This window comes from Cebus imitator, unplaced genomic scaffold (assembly GCF_001604975.1).
Source record: "Cebus imitator isolate Cc_AM_T3 unplaced genomic scaffold, Cebus_imitator-1.0 Scaffold612, whole genome shotgun sequence".
Lineage (NCBI taxonomy): Eukaryota > Metazoa > Chordata > Mammalia > Primates > Cebidae > Cebus > Cebus imitator.
In genome coordinates this window covers 213704-217855 of record NW_016107927.1, presented here as the reverse complement: position 1 = coordinate 217855, position 4152 = coordinate 213704, and the positions used below count along the sequence as shown (strand labels likewise).

Here is a 4152-nt window from a genome sequence, read left to right as displayed (position 1 = left end):
TCGCGGTGGGGGGCGGGGCCGAAAAGATCGAGAGCAGTGGGGACCCGGCCTTGGGAGGTGTCGGGAAGGTGGGCTGGGGGCGCGCGGGCGCAGGTCCCGGGGCGCGGCAGGGCGGGGGCGGGGGCGGGGCCGGGCTCCGGAGCGGGGCGGGCCCAGGTGAGCGAGGTCTCCGCCCGCCGCCCCTCCCGCCGCCCTGGTGCCGGCCGCCCCGCTGGCCCCTCCCTGTCCCCGGCGCTGGCTCCGCGGGCCGGGCCGACGGCGGCGGGCGGCGTCTCGGGCCCAGGCCAGGTCGGCTCCGGCTCCATCTTGGGCCGCGGCGCCGGGCACCTGTGGCGGCCGCAGGAGCAGTGCTTCTCTCGGCCTGCGCAGCCCTGGCGGGCGAGAGGGTGAGAGGCCGGCTCCGCGCACGCCGTGGGGGCGGGGGGCGTGGTGGGCGGACCTCCCCCTTGCTAAGCCCCAGAACCCACTCCTCCCCGCTGCCTGCGCTCAGACCCTGGACATCCCGGCCCCTGCCCAGCGCCCCCGGTGGCCGCACCGCACTCCCGGCGCTCCGCCTCTCATTGTCCTGTCCTGTGCTGTCCCCTCTTCTACGTCTCCTCTGCCCATCCTCCCATTTCTCACGAATCTGTCCGGGACCCTGTCTCCTTCGGCCACCAACCCTCCTGCCATCGCTCCTCCTTCTCCTCTTCTCCCTCTTCCCTCCCTCAGCCTCCTGCGCCGCCTACCCCGCCCCCAGCCTCGCTGCCCTTTGGCTCCTCCTGCCCCGCATCCTTATCCCGGCCCTCAGCCCCATCTGCCTGCAGTGGCTGCCTTTGCTCCCGAGAAGGTCTGTAGCCTCGTTTCGGGGCCGTATTGAGGCCCCTTCTCCCTAAGTCCGGGTGGGCTTTGTGCAGGAGGGGCGGGAAGGGAGCTGTGCTGGGCGAGGCTGCGTGGTGTGGTGCGGTGCCTTCAGGCCTTTGGCCCCGCAGCAGGAGCGGCCTGTGCTTGGTGTGCACAGTGCAGTTGTGTAGATGCTGGTACTGCAAAGGGGCCTGTGTGTCCCAGGCTGGGGAGTGAGTGCTTGTGAGCGTGCAGTTAGGGACACACCGGCCGCCTAGGCTGCTTCTAGGCTGGGAACCTTCTCCACCTAGGTGCCCCCAGGGAGTGTGGGTAGATCCTGCCAGAGGAGGAAGCTCAGGGGCTGGTGGGCGCCTAGGCCTCTTTCTGGTGAGTAGAGCCGCATCCATGGGGCCACTGACCCCACGGTTACCCCAGAACCCTTTCCTGGCACAGCATGTGACCAGGGGCATGTAGCCCTTAAGGCACGTTTATTGTGAAGGGTGGATTTTGTCTCCTCTAAACCGTCTCTTCAGGAGTGCTCCCTGCTGCGCTGTCCACAGTTGGCCCTGAGTGTTCCTGTTAGGGCCCGTTCACTCTCGGGTGGATTAAACTGCCTCCAGGAGGTTGCCCTCTATCCCCATTGTGCAATGGGGGTTTGTGCTGTGTGCATTTCTGTCTGGTCTCTGAGAGGTAAGGTCCATATTTTAATATAGAGCCAGTTTTTCCGCCTGACCGTATATGTTTGCTTTTCCTGTTTTGGTTTTGCTGGACACATAAGTCATCATCCAAATGCCTGCCACTTAACAAGAGGGGACTTGGATTGGGCATGGTGGCTCACGCCTATAATCCCAGACTTTGGGAGGCTGAGGCAGATGGATCACCTGAGGTCAGTAGTTCGAGACCAGACTGGCCAACATGGCAAAAAAAAAACCCTGTCTCTACTAAAAATACAAAATTTGCTGGCCGCAGTGGCGCATGCCTGTAATCTCAGCTGCTCTGGAGGCTGAGACAGGAGAATGGCTTGAACCCAGGAGATGGAGGTTGCAGTGAGCCGAGATCGCGACATTGCACTCCAGCCTGGGCAACAAGAACAAAACTCCATCTCAAAAATAAACAAACAAAACCTAGGGGGGCTTAGGTGGATGTCACAGTGTAGTCTGAGATGGAGCCACTTGTGGTGGTCTTGGTAGTCCCCTAGGCACATACCAAAGGCCTGAGCTCCTCTGCTGCGTCAGCATGGTGGGAGCGGGACTCTGACTAAGTTGACCGCATGGCCTCTGTGTTTGGGCTGGGCTGGAAGTGTCTGAGATCTGGGGGCTTTTACTCAGAATGACATTGGTTGATTGCTGCGTGTGAGGCTGGTTGATCTTCCAGTTGCTGACAGGTAGAACCTGAGGCAGCAGGACAGCCTGGCACTGGCCACAGGACATTGATCAAAGCCATCGCAACTTCGGCATTAAATGGGGCTGGAGAGAGAACGTTAAGGTAGAGTTCAAAGAACACTAGAGGTCTTGGATACCTCTGTATGCCTGTTCTTTATCTCATCTTAAAAGATCTTCCCAGAGTCCCATTAGGGCGAAATCAGACCTTTTGCATGGTTATAAAGGCAGGGTGTGCAAAGGATGTGGCACGTGCCTGGCACTTGGCGAGTGATCGGCCCTGGCAGCTGTTATCGTTGCTGTTACTGGCTTTGTTGCCCTCCTTTGTACGTTCATCTTAGAGCTCCTTGAGGGCAGGACCTGGGTCAGAGCCCTCTGTTGGCTACTCCTCCTCTCTCTGACCCTCTCGGGGACAAGTCTGGCTTCAGCCCCATGAAGCAGCTGGGATGGGGCATCATTACCAGGCTGCAGCTGTGTTCAGAGCAGCATGGTTCAATACGGTAGCCATTAGCCTCATGTGGCCAGTTAGATTCAAATAAAACTTAAACATTCAGTTCCTCAGTTGCTGTAGCCCCCTGCCAAGTGCTTGGTACCCACGTGGCATTGGTGCCTACACATTGGACAGCACAGGGTAGAACCTTTCCATCATCACAGGAAGTTGTGCAGAGCTGGAGTCTCAGGGACTACAGCACCAGTATCATTCTCACTGTGGCTCAACAGCCACCAGCTCTCTCCTGAGTGCTGGGCCCGTAAGACATCTGTAATTATACAGAAACCGAGTCCCACAGCCCCTCCTGAATTTCCTCTCGGGTAGCCTTGCTCACCTGGCCCAGAAGGTTGTTTCCTGGCAGTCCTTATCAGCCTGGGGGGGGCGGAGGGCAGGGCTGGGATTGCCCAAATGCAGCTCCCGCCTCCTGTCCCCACCCTGTTTCTCCAGCTGGTCCTGCCTGGCAAGGAATCCCAGAGTGATCTTCCTAATTCACTGTTGTGGCCAGAGCTGAGGTGGCCCAGACACCGACCCCACTGCTTCCCTAGTGTGCTCTGCACACATAGCTTCTCTCCTCCTGCCCACCCCGCTCTCCACCCGAACACCTTCTTGCTTCTCTCACTCCAGGCCCAACTTACGTGACTGGTCCTCCAGGAAGCGTTTTCTCATCTCTCACCCTAAGTGAGCTCTCCTGCCTTGGCAGTGCCTACCCACAGACCCCATTTTTGGCACTCAACACCCTCCTCTGTGGGTATGTTCTTGTATTTGCTTGTTTTCTTGGTCAGGCACACAGCAGATATCCTCTGAGTGCCAACCACACGTCAGGTCAATGCTGGGTGTTGGACAGCTGGCGGGGAGCAGACCACAGGCCAGGCTTTGCCAACTTCAGGCTGGTGGGGAGGCTGACAGTTGGCCAGACTGATCCACCCAGGCCCGATGCTCAGCCAGGGATGAAGGCTGCCTGGCTGGAGGGTCAGGAAAGAAACGCTGAGGTGGAAAGTGCCAGAGCTGACTCTGGGCTGCAGCTGGGTCAGGAGCCAAGTCCAGAGTGGTCTTTGTGGCTAGGGGAAGTGACAGCAATGGCAGGGAGTGTGGGCAACAATGAGGATGCAGGTACACTGGGCAAGGTGGGGTTAAACGTTATGTATGGCAGGTCTGATTGGTAGTACTGGGTGGGCAGCTTATCTCACTGCTGCACCGTCCCCAGGGGTACAGAAAGGTCTGAATAAATCCCATGTTCTCCAGCCCCAGAGCTGGGCACGCAGTAGGGGCTCAGGAGATGGCTGTGGAATCAATGACCAGATGCTGAGTGAGTCCCTCATGGAAAAAGCTGATTCATGGGCCTCTCCCTGCCCCTGGAGCTAGAGGTGGGAGTCAGGGAACCCTAGAGACATGACAGCTCAGCCAGGCTAGGCCAGGGAGGATGGGGGTGATTGGGGAAGGCCAGGGAGGATGGGGGTGGTTGGG

At 59.3% G+C, this 4152-nt stretch overlaps 1 protein-coding gene across 3 annotated transcripts in view; it reads left to right on the top strand.

Moving 5' to 3' along the window:
• Nucleotides 1-254: 254 nt before the first annotated feature.
• GPRIN2 (G protein regulated inducer of neurite outgrowth 2) overlaps nucleotides 255-4152 on the top strand; it is a 6610-nt gene continuing 2712 nt past the window's right edge. Inside the window, exons 1-2 of one of the 3 annotated variants that reach the window (XM_037734393.1) lie at nucleotides 463-826; nucleotides 3313-3436. The gene's annotated coding sequence lies outside the window, so the exon portion shown is untranslated. Of the gene's footprint in view, nucleotides 387-462; nucleotides 827-3312; nucleotides 3437-4152 lie in introns of those variants that run through there. The other 2 variants (XM_037734394.1, XM_017516975.2) reach the window with 2 other exon arrangements.